The 21,538-nt window shown below is 34.2% G+C and overlaps 1 long non-coding RNA gene across 1 annotated transcript; it reads left to right on the top strand.

The window, feature by feature from the left end:
* The first annotated feature begins 225 nt into the window (after positions 1 to 225).
* Positions 226 to 4,153, top strand: LOC125369891. Its single transcript, XR_007215578.1, has 3 exons — positions 226 to 1,667; positions 3,514 to 3,797; positions 3,875 to 4,153. It is a non-coding gene; the product is annotated as an uncharacterized LOC125369891 (long non-coding RNA).
* The last annotated feature ends 17,385 nt before the right edge of the window (positions 4,154 to 21,538 follow it).

The following is a 21,538-nucleotide window of genomic DNA, read 5'->3' as shown; positions in this document are numbered from 1 at the left end:
TTCGTAGCATAAATTCTATTTATTTGGTGAGTAATATTGTGGGCTAGAAATGCCATTGGGCATTAGTTTTCTGTAGGAAATTGAGGTTTTAGTCTTAGTTTTAAGCCTAAAGTTTTATGTTAATCAATTTCTAGCCGTTATGCTACTAAATTTTTGATGGAATTTGTGTTAACTTGATTTCTTGTTCCATTACTAATGATTGATTGTACTAGGCAATATGAGGGACTGAGATCAATCCCGTCGCCAGCAACCACAAAGCGCTGCTACTAGCAAGCGCTCGCGTGGCAAGGGAACTTCTTCTTCTACTTCACCTTCATCTGGGCAACCACCAGCAACCCCACCACAACAACAACTAGTCCGAGCAAGAAGAACAACAGCTGCAAATCCAGCCGCACTTGGTCGACATTGCTTATGGACATTTTAAAATGCTGATAACGAGAGCCGCTTCCAAGTCATGAGATAGAAGCAAGTAATGGCCGGACGATGCATTGACTTTGTATCCCTGGAGAGAGTGGGATTGGCTCAGGATGTTCGTGCATTGTTTGACACACTGCCTTACGCACGCTTCTTCGACATCATTGAGCCTACCTACCGTGAGCTCACCATTGAATTCCTAAGCACCTTCTTCCTATAGCAACATATCACAAACTAGCATCAGCCTAATGCAGTTTACTTCAGACTTGGAGGAAGGGAGGGCTCAATGTCAGTTCTACAGTTCGGGATGCACTTGGATTTATGGACTGGGCAAGAGATCTCAAATGAGGAGTATCAAGGATGCATCTATGTCCACCGCATCTCGTACGACACCATATGGGATTTAATAGTACTCAGGCCAGAATCGTATTATTCCAGCAGGTCTAAGGCGTCTAGCCTTCCGAATCATCTTCGCTATCTTCATACAGTTTTAGCTTACACTATTACAAGCCGAGGAGATAGTTTTAGAGCGGTCACACAGACCGATGTACTCATTCTCTAGGCTATGCAACACCATAAGAAGCTTGACATGGGATATTTATTTGCTCGTCAAGTCCGTTCCTTTATAGTCGACGCCCATAAGAAAATGCATTGCTGCTTTGGCCAATATGTGACTAGATTGGCCAAGAGGTTGGATGTATTGGACGACTGTCTAGCTGAGCTTTCTCAGATTGGTGACATGACACCATTAGGGGTTAGACAGATGATCAACATGCAGATGATCATAGCCACTCGACACCCACATGGCATTTAGTATAGGCTCGTCAGTGCAATAATCAAGGAGGCTAGAGAGGCAGTAGGTCTAGAAGCCTAAGACCCTACTGCTAAGATTCTAGATGTTAGGATTCCTAACCCAGCCAGAGTATTTATGCCTACATCTGGAGCTTCCCCTTCTTACTTTGTAGGGACATCGAGTGCTCAGATTAGTGCTTTGGCTGACCGACTAGATCGAGTTTGTGATTTATAGCAGCAGCACTATACTGAGTTTGTGCAGCATAGAAAGGAGTTTGGGTAGTTTCAAGATGAGACTAGGGCACAGTTCCAGGGGATAAATGATATGCTCTAGCAGCTTATGGATGGATTGCATAGGCAGGCCACCCAAACGGACCTCATGGCGGAGCAGATATAAAAGATGGCGGATTCTGGAGCATAATCTCAGCGATTCATTGATGACATTGAGTTTGATCTAGCAGGTTGTTTCATGGATCTTTTCCTTTTCCTTTTTATTTTCTTTCTTTATTTTTATTTTTATTTTATTTTATTTTCGTTTCTTTTGCATTTTCATTTTATTTTATCTTCTTTCATTTTTCTTTCATCTTATGTTATTTTAGTAGAAAACTTTGCCTTGCCCTTATGCTATGTACATTTAATATGATCTTCACTCTTCTTATGTGCTAGCTATGTTATATACCCATTTTATTCTAACACTGAGGGCAGTGTTCTATTCAAGTGTGGGGTGGGAATCTGTGCTTTTATTATCCCTTGATTGTTTAGGCAATGATAATGGACTGTTCTTACGATGTTAGGACCTAGGTTCTTCATGTCATTTAAGCTTAGTTTATTCTTTTGTAATTAATGACTTAATTTACACACTAGTAATTGATTGTCCCTTTCGATTTTTGTTCTTGGAAAATAATCTCATTGTATTCAATATGTCACTTTGGCCGGGTTCTTAGTTAAGAAGCAAGGAACACTCGGTGTTGCTTGAGTTCTTTGCAAATTTTCAGCCTTTATCTTTGAACTTTGATTATGCCAATATCTTATACAATTTATGTGATGATTCAATTGATAAGTCTAGGAACCAATTGCAAATTTTAGCCACTTCAAACGTGAGTTTTGAACCAAAATTTGAGCATCCATTGCAAATTGTGCTCATGATTTTTCTTGTTTGAGTATGCGCTTTACTTAATGTTGTTTCTAGAACTTGCTCTTGTTGAGGTTACATGAATCTTTGAATACCATTAGATGATTTGGGCAACTTAGGATTTACCACATCTAGCCAAAAGCCTACCTTTTGTTTCCATTAGTCAGCCACTTTTGAGCCTTAATCTTTTCTTCATGATTTGCAGCTATACACTACATCTATACCATTCTCTATATTTATATTTTCTTTCATCCTGTATACTGAGTAATTATGTGTTATGCTTCTTCTTTTATGGAATCATAGTGCCTAATTTTGTTATAAATTCACTTAGTCTTTTTAATCATTCTTTGATGCTCCCTTCAATCCAAATTGTATAACTATTCTTGTTATTTGTGTCATTAACCATGTAGCCCCTATGTAAGCTGTTGTGGCATATATAAAAAAAAGAAAAAAAGAAGAAGAAGAAAAAAAAAATCTTTTAGACTTATTTCTTAGCTCTTTTTTCTTTTGGATTTAATACTTTTGAGCATCCTCTATTTCAAATAAGGCTTAGTGAGTACTTTGGTTGATTTGGCATTCAGCTCCTAAAGCATTCATTCTAAATAATTACATGACTTTTCAGTATACTTTACACTTCTTCTTACCTTTTACCTTAGCCACATTTCAATCCTTGTAAAGACCCTTTGATTTTAGTATTCATTTATTCATAGTAGCGAAGATGGGGTTTATAAACAGGCTTATGGTAAACAGGTTTTGTGCAGTCGTATTGAGGGAATTTTCATGTTTACCTATAAATACTGTGAGTGATTTGAGAGATTCCTATGAGGCAATGGTTCATGGTCTTTAATGCTGAGTTGTCATATAAGTTGTACTTCGAGATGGTATTACTATAGTTCTTCTTTGAAGGTGTATGATTTGTTTAGCTACTTGAGTCTCATTCTTTATATGTTGAATAAGGTTAAGTTGTGAACTTTAGCATGGATTTTGAGGGGTGATTATTGCTTGTATATGTATTGAATTATTGATTGCTTGAGGATAAGCAAAAGCTTAAGTGTGGGGTGAATTAATATGCATTGTTATACACATGTTTATATGCCCAATTATTTCCATTTTTTTGCATAGTTATCTTGTTTTCTGCTAGAATCACCTGTGTTTTGGTTCTTTTCATGTTACAGGTGATTATCAATGGACATTATCAGTAGTCGAGGGAGATACGTGCAAATACGGACCAGAACCCATCAAAATTAAGCAAAGGCTACCACTTCAAGGTTGAGCATGGCCTGGACTTTGGCGTGCTGAACCATTGACATTTGACCCTCAAAAGTGTCCTTTAGGCAAGGTTTCTGAGGCCACCACGGCCTCTATCACTGTCAGGGAGAATAGCTATTTTTCAAGACTCGGAGGTCCAGCACGGGCAGAGCACGGGCTTGACCACGGCTTTGTTGGGACAATTATATAGGTAAATCAAATTATTTTGCTAGGGTTCAATTTTCTGACTTGAGATTTTACATACACGCATGAGCCACCCTTTTTCAGGCTTCGATATTTGACTTTGGGAGACTATTTCGCATATTGAAGATCAAGAGTGGATTTGGAGGCATTCAAAAGGCAATTTTAGGTTTATTATTCAGATTTGGGGATTTAGGGCTGTTCATCTGACTTGAAGAAGAAGGGTGTACATGTTTTCAATTTGCTTTTATGTATTTGTTCCTTACTTTGTGTTATTTGTTAGCATGAGTAGCTAGAATTGTTGAACCAATTGGGGTTCCTTTGTTGTTGGATTGCATTTAATGTTTATGAGATTTTGATTATCAATGCTTGTATTCTTCTTGCTTTCATTGTTAGTAAGAAATCGCATTATTCATGAGACATTGTGAATTGTGTTGTTCAAATTGCTTTATGTAATTGAGAAGTTCATTTAATAATTGGAAATTTGAATAGCAAGAACTGGTTAATGATCACTTAGAGATAAGGGTAATTGACTAGCTGGATTAAGAATTAACAACTCTTAATAGTAGTGGATTTAATCTTAAGGCTAAACTAAAATCAACCGTTAGGAAGAGATTCCATCGTTAGGTTCTTAGGTTTAGGAATTCAATATTCTCGAGAGAGAAATCGAATTTAATTTAGAATCCGCTCACGGGTAATCAAAATTGGTAATCAATATAATCTCTACATTCACTAAAATCCAACTAGCTTAGGTCCCCTTAGATTTGTTTTCTCCTTTTGATTGTTTCACTAAATCTTTGCAGACTGTTTGACATTTAGTTAATCACTTAGCTTGCATCTAGTCATAGAATAGTAACTTCATCAATTTTGTTAAGGTTAGATAACGTAAGACGCTGCAGTAGTACTAGGTCACCCTTTCCAGAGAATACGACCTTGATACTCACCATTAGTGCTAGTCTGCATCGATAGGTTCACTGCCTTAGATTGTAGCTACATAAATAGCCTATCACGGGCTAGAAATGAAAGCATCATTTGATCACGAAATTTGATACTTTCGTGATCCCTGGATCCCTCTATCCTTCTCTTATATTGCCATTAAAAACCCTCATGGCCTAGTGATGGCAATCTTGTTTCTGACTTTATTGACCACAACTTCGGACAGTGGAAAAGGTTGGAAGTTTTTAATGGCTTTATTCGTCCCTGATGATCTAAGGGTTAATTGATCTCTATTTTGATCATAACATATCTTAATATCAAAATTGAAAGTGGCTAATATTATATTTAAGTGTCTATTTAATATTGCATTAAGGGTTTAATCATAAGGCAAGGTTTTCTCAAGCTCTTAAGTAAGGACTTAGAATGTCCTGAAAAGCGTGAGGGCACCTTGAAAGCATAAGAGCAGCTTAATTAACACCCTTACGGGGTTGTTTTCTAAAATTGATAAATATACCCCTCTTACGGGCTTGTTTTCTCATGTTGACAAATATACCACTTTTTTGGGATTGTTTTCTCATGTTGAAAGACATATCCCTCTTACAGAGTTTTTTCTAATATTGACAAATATACCCCTCTTACAGGGTTATTTTCTCATATTGACAAAAATACCCCTCTTACGGGGTTGTTTTCTAATATTGACAAATATACCACTTTTTTGGGGTTGTTTTCTCATGTTGAAAGATATACCCCTCTTACGGGGTTCTTTTCTCATGTTAAAAATTATACCCCTCTTACGAGGTTGTTTTCTAATATTGACAAATATACCCCTCTTACTGGGTTGTTTTCTAATATTAATAAATATACCCCTCTAATGGGGTTGTTTTCTCATGTTGACAAATATACCATTTTTTTGGGGTTGTTTTCTCATGTTGAAAGATATGCTCCTCTTACGGGGTTGTTTTCTAATATTGACAAATATATCCCTCTTACGGGGATGTTTTCTCATATTGACAAATATACCCTTCTTACGTGGTTGTTCTCTAATATTGACAAATATACACCTCTTACAGAGTTATTCTCTAATATTGATAAAAATACCCCTCTTACGGGGTTGTTTTCTAACATCGAGTAATATACACGTCTTACGGGGTTGTTTTCTCACATTATCAAATTTACCACTTTTTTTGGGTTGTTCTCTCATATTGAGAGATATACCCCTCTTACGGGGTTGTTTTATGATATTGACAAATATACCTCTCTTACGGGTTTATTTTTTAATATTGAGAATTACACCTCTCTTACGGGTTTGTTTTCTCACATTGACAAATATACCACTTTTTTGGAGTTGTTTTCTCATTTTGAAAGATATACCCCTCTTACGGGGTTGTTTTCTAATATTGACAAATATACCCCTCTTACGGGGTTGTTTTCTAATATTGAAAATATACCCCTCATACAGGGTTGTTTTCTAATATTGATAAATATACCCCTCTCAAAGGGTTATTTTCTAATATTGTTTTCTAATATTGATAAATATACCCCTCTTACGAGGTTGTTTTCTCATATTGACAAACATACCCCTCTTTCGGGGTTGTTTTCTCATATTAAAAAATATACCACTTTTTTGGGGTTGTTTTCTCATGTTGAAAGATGTACCCCTCTTACGGGGTTGTTTTCTAATATTGATAAATATACACCTCTTACGAGAATTTGTTCTAATATTGACAAAGATACCCCTCTTACGGGATTATTTTCTAATATTGATAAATATACCCCGCTTACGGGGTTGTTTTCTCCTATTGACAAATATACCACTTTTTTGGCGTTGTCTTCTCATGTTGAAAGACATATCCCTATTATAGGGTTTTTTTCTAATATTGACAAATATACCCCTCTTACGGGATTGTTTTCTAATATTGACAGATGTACCACTTTTCTTGAGTTGTTTTCTCATGTTGAAAGATATACCACTCTTACCGGGTTCTTTTCTCTTGTTGACAAATATACCACTTGTTTGGGGTTGTTCTCTCATGTTAGAAGATATATCCCTCTTACGAGGTTGTTTTCTAATATTAGCAAATATACCTCTCTTACTGGATTGTTTTGTAATATTGACAAATATACCCCTCTTACGGGGTTGTTTTATCCTATTGACAAATATACCACTTTTTTGGGGTTGTTTTCTCATGTTGAAAGATATAACCCTCTTACGGGGTTCATTTCTAATATTGATAGATATACCACTCTTACGGGGATGTTTTCTAATGTTAACAAATATACCCCTCTTACGCGCTTGTTTTCTATTATTGAGAAATATACCACTTTTTTGGGGTTGTTTTCTAATGTTGAAAGATATACCCCTTTTACTGGGTTGTTTCCTAATATTGATAAATATACCCCCCTTACGGGGTTGTTTTCTCATATTGACAAATATGCCACTTTTTCGGGATTGTTTTCTCATGTTGAAAGATATACCCCTCTTAAGGGGTGGTTTTCTAATATTGACAAATATACCCCTGTTTTGGGGTTGTTTTTTCTCATGTTGAAAGAAAAACCCCTCTTACGAGATTTTTTTCTAATATTGACAAATATTACCCTCTTACGGGGTTATTTTCTGATATTGATAAATATAACCCTCTTACGGGGATGTTTTTCATCTTGATAAATATACCAGTATTTTGGAGTTGTTTTCTTAGTGTTGAAAGATATACCCCTCTTGCGGGGTTGTTCTCTAATATTGACAAATATACCCCTCTTATGGGGAATTGTTTTCTCATATTGACAAATGTACCACTTATTTGGGGTTGTTTTCTCATGTTGAAAGATATACCCTTCTTACAGGGTTGTTTTTGAATAATGAAAAATATACACCTTTTTCGGGGTTGTTTTCTCAAATTAAAATATATACCACTTTTTTGGGGTTGTTTTCTCATATGTTGAAATATATATACCTTTTACGGGGTTGATTTCTAACATTGACAAATATACCCCTCTTACAGGGTGGTTTTCTTATGATGACAAATAAACCAATTTTTTTGGGATTGTTTTCTCATGTTGAAAGATATACCCCTCTTACGAGGTTGTTTTCTAATATTGATAAATATACCCCTTTTATGGGGTTGTTTTCCCATATTGACAAATAAACCACATTTTCAGGGTTATTTTCTCATGTTGAAAGATATTCCCCTTTTACGGGGTGGTTTTCTAATATTGACAAATATACCACTGTTTTTGGGTTGTTTTCTCATGTTGAAAGATATACTCCTCTTATGGGTTTGTTTTCTAATATTGACAAATATTCCCCTCTGACGGAGTTGTTTTCTAATATTGATAAATATAACCCTCTTACGGGGTTGTTTTTCATCATGACAATTATACCACTATTTTGGGGTTGTTTTCTCATGTTGAAAGATATACCCCTCTTACACACTTGTTTTCTAATATTGAGAAATATATCACTTTTTTGGGGTTATTTTCTAATGTTGAAAGATATACCCCTCTTCCAGGGTTGTTTTCTATTATTGATAAATATAACTCTCTTACGGGGTTGTTTTCTCATATTAACAACTATACCAACTTTTTGGGGTTGTTTTCTCATGTTGAAAGATATACCCCTCTTCCGGGGTTGTTTTCTATTATTGATAATTATAACTCTCTTACAGGGTTGTTTTCTCATATTGACAACTATACCACTTTTTTGGGGTTGTTTTCTCATGTTGAAAGATACACCCCTCTTACGTTATTATTTTCTCATATTGACAAATATACCACTTTTTTGGGGTTATTTTCTCATGTTGAAAGATATACACCTCATACGGGGTTCTTTTCTAATGTTGATAAATAAACCCCTGTTACGGGGTTGTTTTCATATCTTGACAACTATACCAACTTTTTGGGGTTGTTTTCTCATGTTGAAAGATATACCCCTCTTCCGGGGCAGTTTTCTATTATTGATAAATATAACTCTCTTACTTGGTTGTTTTCTCATATTGACAACTATACAACTTTTTTGGGGTTGTTTTCTCATGTTGAAAGATATACCCTTCTTATGGGGTTGTTTTCTAATATTGACAAATAAACCCCTCTTACGGGGTTGTTTTCTTATATTGACAAATGTACCACTTTTTTGGGGTTGTTTTCTCATATGTTGAAATATATATCCCTTTTACGGGGCTGATTGCTAACATTGATAAATATACCCCTCTTACGGGGTGGTTTTCTCATGTTAACAAATAAACTAATTTTTTTGGGATTATTTTCTCATGTTGAAAGATATACCCCTCTTACGGGGTTGTTTTCTAATATTGATAAATATACCCCTTTTACGGGGTTGTTTTCTCACATTGACAAATATACCACTTTTTCGGGGTTGTTTTCTCATGTTGAAAGATATACCCCTCTTAAGGGGTAGTTTTCTAATATTGACAAATATACCCCTATTTTGGGGTTATTTTTTCTCATGTTGAAAGAAAAACCCCTCTTATGGGATTGTTTTCTAATATTGACAAATACACCACTGTTTTGGGGTTGTTTTCTCATGTTGAAAGATATACTCCTCTTCCGGGTTTGTTTTCTAATATTGACAAATATTCCCCTCTGACGTGGTTGTTTTTCATATTGACAAATATACCACTATTTTGGGGTTGTTTTCTCCTGTTGAAAGATCTACCCCTCTTACGCGCTTGTTTTCTAATATTGACAAATATACCACTTTTTCGGGGTTGTTTTCTCATGTTGAAAGATATACCCCTCTTAAGGGGTAGTTTTCTAATATTGACAAATATACCCCTATTTTGGGGTTATTTTTTCTCATGTTGAAAGAAAAACCCCTCTTATGGGATTGTTTTCTAATATTGACAAATACAACACTGTTTTGGGGTTGTTTTCTCATGTTGAAAGATATACTCCTCTTCCGGGTTTGTTTTCTAATATTGACAAATATTCCCCTCTGACGGGGTTGTTTTTCATATTGACAAATATACCACTATTTTGGAGTTGTTTTCTCATGTTGAAAGATTTACCCCTCTTACGCGCTTGTTTTCTAATATTGACAAATATACCCCTCTTACTGGGTGTTTTATAATATTGACAAATATACCCCTCTTACGGGGTTGTTTTTTCATATTGGCAAATATACCAATTTTTTAGGGTTGTTTTCTCATGTTGAAAGATATACCCTTCTTACAGGATTGTTTTCTAATATTGACAAATATAAACATTTTTCGGGGTTGTTTTCTCATATTAACAAATATACAACTATTTTGGGATTGTTTTCTCATATGTTGAAATATATATCCCTTTTACGGTGTTGCTTTCTAATATTGACAAATATACCCCTCTTACGGGGTCATTTTCTAATGTTGACAAATATACCACTTTTTTAGGATTGTTTTCTCAATGTTGAAAGATATACCCTTCTTCCGGGATTGTTTTCTATTACTGATAAATATAACTCTCTTACGAGGTTATTTTCTCACATTGACAACTATACCACTATTTTGGGGTTGTTTTCTCATGTTGAAAGATATACCTCTTTTATGGGGCTGTTTTCTAATATTGACAAATAAACCCCTCTTACGGGTTGTTTTCTTATATTGACAAATATACCACTTTTTTGGGGTTGTTTTCTCATATTGAAAGATATACAACTTCTACGGTGTTATTTCCTAATATTAACAAATATATCCCTCTTACGGGGTCGTTTTGTAATGTTGACAAATATACCACTTTTTTGGGGTTGTTTTCTATTATTGATAAATATAACTCTCTTACGGGGTTGTTTTCTCATATTGACAGCTATACCAACTTTTTGGGGTTGTTTTCTCATGTTGAAAGATATACCCCTCTTCCGGGGTAGTTTTCTATTATTGATAAATATAACTCTCTTACTTGGTTGTTCTTTCATATTGACAACTATACAACTTTTTTGGGGTTGTTTTCTCATGTTGAAAGATATACCCCTTTTATGGGGTTATTTTCTAATATTGACAAATAAACCCCTCTTACGGGGTTGTTTTCTTATATTGACAAATGTACCACTTTTTTGGGGTTGTTTTCTCATATGTTGAAATATATATCCCTTTTACGGGGTTGATTTCTAACATTGACAAATATACCCCTCTTACGGGGTGGTTTTCTCATGTTAACAAATAAACCAATTTTTTTGGGATTATTTTCTCATGTTGAAAGATATACCCCTCTTACGGGGTTGTCTTCTAATATGGATAAATATACCCCTTTTATGGGGTTGTTTTCTCACATTGACAAATATACCACTTTTTCGGGGTTGTTTTCTTATGTTGAAAGATATACCCCTCTTAAGGGGTGGTTTTCTAATATTGACAAATATACCCCTATTTTGGGGTTATTTTTTCTCATGTTGAAAGAAAAACCCCTCTTATGGGATTGTTTTCTAATATTGACAAATACACCACTGTTTTGGGGTTGTTTTCTCATGTTGAAAGATATACTCCTCTTCCGGGTTTGTTTTCTAATATTGACAAATATTCCCCTCTGACGGGGTTGTTTTTCATATTAACAAATATACCACTATTTTGGGGTTGTTTTCTCATGTTGAAAGATATACCCCTCTTACGCGCTTGTTTTCTAATATTGACAAATATACCCATCTTACCGGGTGTTTTATAATATTGACAAATATACCCCTCTTACGGGGTTGTTTTTTCATATTGGCAAATATACCAATTTTTTGGGGTTGTTTTCTCATGTTGAAAGATATACCCTTCTTACAGGATTGTTTTCTAATATTGACAAATATACACATTTTTCGGGGTTGTTTTCTCATATTAACAAATATACAACTATTTTGGGATTGTTTTCTCATATGTTGAAATATATATCCCTTTTACGGTGTTGTTTTCTAATATTGACAAATATACCCCTCTTACGGGGTCATTTTCTAATGTTGACAAATATACCACTTTTTTAGGATTGTTTTCTCAATGTTGAAAGATATACCCCTCTTCCGGGGTTGTTTTCTATTACTAATAAATATAACTCTCTTACGAGGTTTTTTTCTCACATTGACAACTATACCACTATTTTGGGGTTGTTTTCTCATGTTGAAAGATATACCTCTTTTATGGGGCTGTTTTCTAATATTAACAAATAAACCCCTCTTACGGGTTGTTTTCTTATAATGACAAATATACCACTTTTTTGGGGTTGTTTTCTCATATTGAAAGATATACAACTTCTACGGTGTTATTTCTTAATATTGACAAATATATCCCTCTTACGGGGTCGTTTTGTAATGTTGACAAATATACCACTTTTTTGGGGTTCTTTTCTATTATTGATAAATACAACTCTCTTACGGGGTTGTTTTCTCATATTGACAACTATACCAACTTTTTGGGGTTGTTTTCTCATGTTGAAAGATATAACCCTCTTCGGGGTTGTTTTCTATTATTGATAAATATAACTCTCTTACGGGGTTGTTTTCTCATATTGACAACTATACCACTTTTTGGGGTTGTTTTCTCATGTTGAAAGATATACCCCTCTTACGGGGTTGTTTTCTCATATTGACAAATATAGCACTTTTTTGGGGTTGTTTTCTCATGTTGAAAGATATACCCCTACCACGGTGTTGTTTTCTAATTTTGACAAATATACCCTTCTTACGGGGTTGTTTTCTCATATTGACAAATATACCACTTTTTTGGGGTTGTTTTCCCATGTTGAAAGAAATACCCATCTTACGGGGTTATTTTCTAATATTGATAAATATACCGCTCTTACGGGGTTGTTTTCTCATATTAACAAATATACCACTTTCTTAGGGTTGTTTTCTCATTTCGAAAGATATACCCCTCTTACGGGGTTGTTTTCTAATATTGACCAATATAACTCTCTTACAGGGGTGTTTTCTAATAATGATAAATATAACCCTCTTACGTGGTTATTTTTTCATATTGACAAATATACCATTTTTTTGGACTTTTTCTCTCATTTTGAAAGATATACCCCTCTTACGAGGTTGTTTTCTAACAGTGGCAAATATACCCTCTTACGGGGTTGTTTTCTAATATTGACAAATTTACCTCTCTTACAGGATTGTTTTCTCGTATTAAAAAATATACAACTTTCTTGGGTTTTTTCTCACGTTGAAATATACACCCCTCTTACGAGGTTGCTTTCTAATATTGACAAATATACCTCTCTTACGTGGGTGTTTTCTAATATTGATAAATATAACCCTCTTACGTGGTTGTTTTCTCATTTTGAAAGATATACCTCTCTTACGGGGTTGTTTGCTAATATTGACAAATATTTCCCTATTACGGGGTTATTTTCTAATATTCACAAATATACCCCCCCTACAGGGTTCTTTTCTAATATTAACAAATATACCCCCCTTACCGGGTTGTTTTCTCATATTGACAAATATACCGCTCTTACGGGTTGTTATCTAATATTGACAAATATACCCCTCTGACGGGGTTGGTTTCTCGTATTAAAAAAATATACCACTTTTTTGGGGTTGTTTTCTTATGTTGAAAGATATACCCCTCTTTTTGGGTTACTCTCTAATATTGACATACATACCCTTCTTACGGGGTTGTTTTCTAATATTGACAAATATATCACTTTTTTGGGGTTTTTATCTCATGTTGAAAGATATGCCCCTCTTACGGGGTTGTTTTCTGATATTGACAAATATACATCTCTTACGGTGTTGTTTTCTCATATTGATAAATATACCACTTTTTTGGGGTTGTTCTCTCATTTTGAAAGATATACCTCTCTTACGGTGTTGTTTTCTAATATTGACAAATATACCCCTCTTACGGGGTAGTTTTCCAATATTCACAAATATACCCCTCTTACGGGGTTGTTTTCTCATATTGACAAATATACCGCTCTTACGGGGTTGTTTTCTCATATTAACAAATATACCACTTTCTTAGGGTTGTTTTCTCATTTTGAAAGATATACCCCTCTTACAGGGTTGTTTTCTAATATTGACCAATATAACTCTCTTACAGGGGTGTTTTCTAATAATGATAAATATAACCCTCTTACGTGGTTGTTTTTTCATATTGACAAATATACCATTTTTTTGGACTTGTTCTCTCATTTTGAAAGATATACCCCTCTTACGGGGTTGTTTTCTAACAGTGGCAAATATACCCTCTTACGGGGTTGTTTTCTAATATTGACAAATTTACCTCTTTTACAGGATTGTTTTCTTGTATTAAAAAATATACAACTTTCTTGGGTTTTTTCTCATGTTGAAATATACACCCCTCTTACAAGGTTGCTTTCTAATATTGACAAATATACCTCTCTTACGGGGGTGTTTTCTAATATTGATAAATATAACCCTCTTACGTGGTTGTTTTCTCATTTTGAAAGATATACCTCACTTACGGGGTTGTTTTCTAATATTGACAAATATTTCCCTATTACGGGGTTGTTTTCTAATATTCACAAATATACCCCCCTTACAGGGTTCTTTTCTAATATTAACAAATATACCCCTCTTACCGGGTTGTTTTCTCATATTGACAAATATACCGCTCTTACAGTGCTCTTTTCACATTTTGAAAGATATAACTCTCTTACGGGTTGTAATCTAATATTGATAAATATACCCCTCTTACGGGGTTGGTTTCTCGTATTAAAAAATATACCACTTTTTTGGGGTTATTTTCTCGTATTGAAAGATATACCCCTCTTACGGGATTGTTTTCTAATATTGACCAATATAACTCTCTTACAGGGGTGTTTTCTAATATTGATAAATATAACTCTCTTACGTGGTTGTTTTTTCATATTGACAAATATACCACTTTTTTTGACATTTCCTCTCATTTTGAAAGATATACCCCTCTTACGGGGTTGTTTTCTAACAGTGGCAAATATACCCTCTTACGGGGTTATTTTCTAATATTGACAAATTTACCCCTCTTATGGGCTTTTTTTCTCGTATTAAAAAATATACAACTTTTTTTTCGATTGTTTTCTCATGTTGAAAGATATACCCCTCTTATGGGGTTGTTTCCTAATATTGATAAATATACCCCTCTTACGGTCTTGTTTTTCTCATGTAGACAAATATACCACTTCTTTGGGTTTGTTTTCTTATTTTCAAAGATTTAACTCTCTTACGGGGTTGTTTTCTCGTATTAAAAACTATACCACTTTTTTGGGGTTGTTTTCTCATGTTGAAAAATATACCACTCTCACGAGGTTGTTTTCAAATATAGATAAATATAACCCTCTTTCGTGGTTGTTTTCTCATATGAAAAAATATACTATTTTTTTGGGGTTGTTGTTCATTTTGAAAGATATACCTGTCTTACAGGGTTGTTTCCTAATATTAACAAATATACCCCTCTTATGGTGTTGTTTTCTCGTATTAATAAATATACCACTTTTTGGGGTTGTTTTCTCCTGTTGAAAGATATAGCCCTCTTACGGGGGATGTTTTCTAATATTGATAAATATACCCCTCTTACGTGCTTGTTTTCTCATGTTGACAAATACACCACTTTTTTGGGGTTGTTTTCTTATTTTGAAAGATATACCTTTCTTACGGGTTTTTTTTTTTAATATTGATTAATATACCCCTCTTACGGGGTTATTTTCTGATATTGACAAATATACCCCTCTTACGGGGTTGTTTTCTCATATTGACAAATATACCACTTTTTTGGGGTTGTTTCTCATGTTGAAAGATATACCCCTCTTTCGAGCTTGTTTTCTAATATTGACAAATATACCTCTCTTACGAGGGTGTTTTCTAATATTGATAAATATAACCCTCTTACGTGGTTGTGTTCTTATATTGACAAATATACCAATTTTTTGGACTTGTTTTCTCATTTTGAAAGATATACCCCTCATAGGGGTTGTTTTCTAACATTGGCAAATATACCCTCTTACGGGGTTATTTTCTAATATTGACAAATATACCCCTATTATAGGGTTGTTTTCTCGTATTAAAAAATATACCACTTTTTTTGGGATTGTTTTCTCATGTTGAAAGATATTCCCATCTTACGTGGTTTTTTTTTGGGGTTGTTTTCTCAATTTGAAAGATACACCCTTCTTACGGGTTACTTTTTTTCTCATGTTGAAACATATACCCCTCTTACGGGGTTGTTTTCTAATATTAACAAATATACCCCTCTTACGGGATTGTTTTCTCGTATTAAAAAATATACCACTTTTTGGGGTTGTTTTCTCATGTTGAAAGATATACCCCTCTTACGGGGTTGTTTTCTAATATTGGTAAATGTACCCCTCTTATGTGGTTGCTTTCTAATATTGATAAATATAACCCTCTTTCGTGGTTGTTTTCTCATATTGACAAATACACCACTTTTTGGGCTTCTTTTCTCAGTTTGAAAGATATACCCCTCTTACGGGTTCCTTTTCTCATATTGACAAATATGCCCTCTTACGGGTTGTTTTCTAATATTGACAAATATACCCCTCTTATGGGGTTGTTTTCTCCTATTAAAAAATATACCACTTTTTTAGGGTTGTTTTCGATGTTGAAAGATATATCCCTCTTACGGGGATGTTTTCTAATATTGATAAATATGCCCCTCTTACGTGGTTGTTTTCTCATATTGACAAATATACCACTTTTTTGGGGTTGTTTTCTCATTTTGGAAGATATACCTTTCTTACAGGATTGTATTTTAATATTGATATATATACCCGGCTTACGGGGTTATTTTCTGATATTGACAAATATACACCTCTTAGGGGGTTGTTTTCTCATATTGATAAATATACCACTTTTTTGGGGTTGTTCTCTCATTTTGAAAGAGAGACCTCTCTTACGGCGTTGTTTTTTAATTTGACAAATATACCCCTCTTACGGGGTAGTTTTTTAATATTCACAAATATACCCCTCTTATGAGGTTGTTTTCTCATATTGACAAATATACCGCTCTTACGGGGTTGTTTTCTCATATTGACAAATATACCGCTCTTACGGGGTTGTTTTCTCATATTAACAAATATACCGTATTTTTGGAGTTGTTTTCTCATTTTGAAAGATATAACCATCTTACGAGGTTGTTTTCTAATATTGACAAATATACCCCTCTTAAGGGGTTGTTTTCTGCTACTAAAAAATATACCACTTTTTTGAGGTTGTTTTCTCGTGTTGAAAGATATACCCCTCTTACGGGGTTGCTTTATAACATTGACAAATATACCTCTCTTACGGGGTTATTTTCTAATATTGATAAATATACCCATCTTTCGGGGTTGTTTTCTAATATTTACAAATATTCCCCTCTTACTTGGTTGTTCTCTAATATTGACAAATATACCCCTCTTACCGGGTTGTTTTCTCATATTGATAAATATACCGCTCTTACGGGGTTGTTTTCACATTTTGAAAGATATAACTCTCTTACGGGGTTGTTTTCTAATATTGACAAATGTACCGCTCTTACGGGGTTGGTTTCTCGTATTAAAAAATATACCCTTTTTTCGGTTGTTTTCTCATGTTGAAAGATATACCCCTCTTATGGGGTTGTTTTCAAATCTTGATAAATATACCCCTCTTACGGGCTTGTTTTTCTCATATTGACAAATATACCACTTCTTTGGGGTTGTTTTCTTATTTTGAAAGATATAACTCTCTTACGGGGTTGTTTTCTAATATTGACAAATATACCCCTCTTACGGGGTTGTTTTGTCGTATTAAAAAATATACTACTTTTTGGGGTTATTTTCTCATGTTGAAACATATACCCCTCTTACGGGGTTGTCTTCTAATATTAACAAATATACCTCTCTTACGGGGTTATTTTCAAATATAGATAAATATTACCCTCTTATGTGGTTGTTTTCTCATATTGATAAATATACTATTTTTTTGGGTTGTTTTAATTTCGAAAGATATATCTCTGTTACGGGGTTGTTTTCTAATATTAATAAATATACCCCTCTTATGGTGTTGTTTTCTCGTATTAATAAATATACTACTTTTTTGGGGTTGATTTCTCCTGTTGAAAGATATACCCCTCTTACGGGGATGTTTTCTAATATTGATAAATATACCCCTCTTACGTGGTTGTTTTCTCATGTTGATAAATATACCACTTTTTTGGGGTTGTTTTTCAGTTTTGAAAGATATACCTCTTACGGGGTTGTTTTCTCGTATTAAAAAATATACCATTTTTTTGGGTTGTTTTCTCATGTTGAAAGATATACCCCTCTTATGGGGTTGTTTTCTGATATTGACAAATATACACCTCTTACGGGGTTGTTTTTCTCATATTGACAAATATACCACTTTTTTAGGGTTGTTTTCTTATTTTGAAAGACATAACTCTGTTACGGGGTTGTATTCTAATATTGACAAATATACCCCTCTTACGGGGTTGTTTTCTCATATTAAAAAATACACCACTTTTTTGGGGTTGTTTTCTCATGTTGAAAGATATACCGCTCTTACGGGGTTGTTTTCTAATATTGACAAATATACCTCTCTTACGGGGGTGTTTTCTAATATTGATAAATATAACCCTCTTACGTGGTTGTTTTCTCATATTGACAAATATACCAATTTTTTGGTCTTGTTTTCTCATTTTGAAAGATATACCCCTCTTACGGGGTTGTTTTCTAACATTGACAAATATACCCTCTTACGGGGTTGTTTTCTGATATTGACAAATATAGCCCTCTTACGGGGTTGTTTTCTTATATTGATAAATATAAACACCTCTTACGGGGTTGTTTTCTAATATTCACAAATATACCCCTCTTCCGGGGTTGTTTTCTAATATTGACAAAGATACCTGATAGGAAATCATCATCTTAGCAACCATATACCCCAATAACTAATGAGTTATGATACATATGGAATGCAAGAAAACACTCTCAAAGAGCAAATATATATTATCATTCTTCAATTCTATATTTACAAATGAATTTGGCTTTGATATTTATAGCGAAAACAAGACAAAGAAACCTAAATGGATGTCTTTAGAGCTTCCCCATGTTTTTTCCTTTAATTCCCCTTAAAACTTATTAAAAGTGGCTGTTTTTACATTGATGTCACTCATTTTGTAACTCCCAAATGACAACTAATTATGTTCTTCCATTTTGTAACTCCAAATTATGACTAATTATGTGCATCCATTTTGTAACTCTAAATGACAACTAATCACACCATAACTTAAGAAAAACCTAATAAAAATGAAAATAAAAAGGCTTCAAATGAATTTCATTGGACCTATGAGTTCAGCCCAAACTTATTGCACTAAATTGATGATTTTGGATCCTTTTTGTAATCCTAAATCTTGGGCTGAGCCTTGTTGTGTTTGAACACTCCAAATGTCTTTAATTAAGCCCAAGAAAGCTTCTTACATCCTTTTGGACTTGGATGTTGTCATTTGACCTCCTTGAAAGCTTAAAGGATCATTTGTAATTCTTGTCTTTATTGCATCATTCCCTCTCTCCTCGTAAGGATTCATCCTCGAATTAGCCTCATTGTCAACTTCATCACCTACATCAAATAAAGAAAGATCAGCAACATTAAAAGAAGCACTCACATTGCCATACTCATTTGGAAAATCTATCTTGTAGGTATTGTCATTAATTCTTTCAAGGACATGGAATGGCCCATCCCCTCTTGGCATTAATCTAGACTTCCTTTGGCTTAGAAATCTTTCCTTTCTCAAATGTACCCAAACCCAGTCACTCGACTCAAATAAAACTTTCTTTCTCCCTTTGTTGTGTTGCTTTTGATATTGTTGATTTCTTTTCTCTATTTGAGCATGCACCTTCTCATGTAAGCTTTTAACAAATTTAGCTTTTTGCTTGCCTTCAAAATTAGCCTTATCAATGGGTAATGGCAGTAAATCCATAGGAGTTAATGGATTGAACCCATATACAATCTCAAAAGGTGAACAATTTGTTGTACCATGAATACTCCTATTGTATGCAAACTCAACATGTCGTAAGAGGGGTATGTTTGTTAATATTAGAAAACAAACCCGTAAGAGGGGTATATCTTTCAAAATGAGAAAACAACACCAAAAAAGTGATATATTTGTTAATATGAGAAAACAACTCCGTAAGAAAGGTATAATTGTCAATATTAGAAAACAACCCCGTAAGAGGGGTATATCTTTCAACATGAGAGAACAACCCCAAAAAAGTGGTGTATGGTTTAATATGAGAAAACAACACTATAAGAGGGGCATATTTGTCAATATTAGAAAACAACCACGTAAGAGGGATATATCTTTCAACATGAGAAAACAACCCCAAAAATGTGGTTTATATTTTAGTGTGTGAAGACAACTCCGTAAGAGTGCTATATTGGTCAATATTAGATTACAACCCGGTAAGAGGGGTATACTTGCGAATATTAGAAAACAACCCCGTAAGAGGGGTATATCTTTCAACATGAGAAAACAACCCCAAAAAAGTGGTGTATTTGTCAATATCATAAAACCACCCCGTAAGAGGGGTATATGTTTCAACATGAGAAAGCAATTCCAAAAAAGTGGTATATTAGTCAACAAGAGAAAACAACACCGTAAGAGGGTTATATTTGTAATTATTAGAAAACAACCCCGTAAAAGGGGTAAATCTTTCAACATGAGAAAACAACCCCAAAAAAGTGGTATATATGTCAATATGTGAAAACAACCTCGTAAGAGGGGTATATTTTTCAATATGAGAAAACAACCCCGTAAGAAGGGTATATTTGTCAATATTAGAAAACAACCTCGAAAGAGGGATATATCTTTCAACAAGAGATAACAACCCTAAAAAAGTGGTATATGGTTTAATATGAGAAAACAACCCGTAGAAGAGTATATTGTCAATGATAGAAACAACCAGTTAGCTTCAACATGTGAAAACAGCGAAAATGGTATCTATTTGTCAATATGAAGAACAACCCGAGGGCTATATTTGTCAATATTGAATGACTACTACGTGGAGGGTATGTATGAATAATGAAAGCAACCCCAAAAAGTGGTATATTTGTCAATATGAAAAACAACCCGTGAAAGGGGTATATTGTCAATATTAGAACAACCCCATAAGGAGGATATATCTCAACATGGGGAAAACAACCTAGAAAGGTGGTATATTGTTTAATATGAAAACAACCCGTCAGAAGGGGTGTTATCAATGTTGAAAACCAGGTGAGATGTGTTTGTGGAAACCGTGGGCGATATCTTTCAGCATGGAAACAACACAAAATGGGTTATGTTACAATATGGAAAATAACCGTGGAAGAGATATTTTGTCAATGATGAAACAACCCCTTAAGAGGGATATATCTTTCAACATGAGAAAACAACCCCAATAAAGTGGTTTATTTTTTAATGCGAGAAAACAATCCCGTAAGACGGGTACATTTATAAATATTAGAAAACAATCCCATAAAAAGGGTATATCTTTCAACATGAGAAAACAACCCCAAAAAAAATGGTATATTTGTCAATAAGAAAAAACAACCCCGTAAGAGATGTATATTTGTCAATATTAGAAGACAACCCCGTAGCAGTGGTATATTTTTAATACGAGAAAACAATCCCGTCGCAGTGGTATATTTGTCAAAATTAGAAAACAACCCCGTAAGAGCGGTATATTTGTCAATATTACAAAACAACACTGTAAGAGGGGTATATCTTTCATCATGAGAAAACAATCCTAAAAAGGTGGTATATTTTAAATACAAGAAAACAATCCCGTAGCAGTGGTATATTTGTCAAAATTAGAAAACAGGCGTAAACGGTATGTTGTCAATATTACAAAACAACAACATCAAGAGGGTATATCTTTCATCATGAGAAA

This window comes from Ricinus communis, chromosome 4 (assembly GCF_019578655.1).
Source record: "Ricinus communis isolate WT05 ecotype wild-type chromosome 4, ASM1957865v1, whole genome shotgun sequence".
Classification (NCBI taxonomy): Eukaryota; Viridiplantae; Streptophyta; class Magnoliopsida; order Malpighiales; family Euphorbiaceae; genus Ricinus; species Ricinus communis.
The sequence above is the reverse complement of the archived record's forward strand: the minus strand, read 5'-3'. Positions and strand labels throughout refer to the sequence as shown.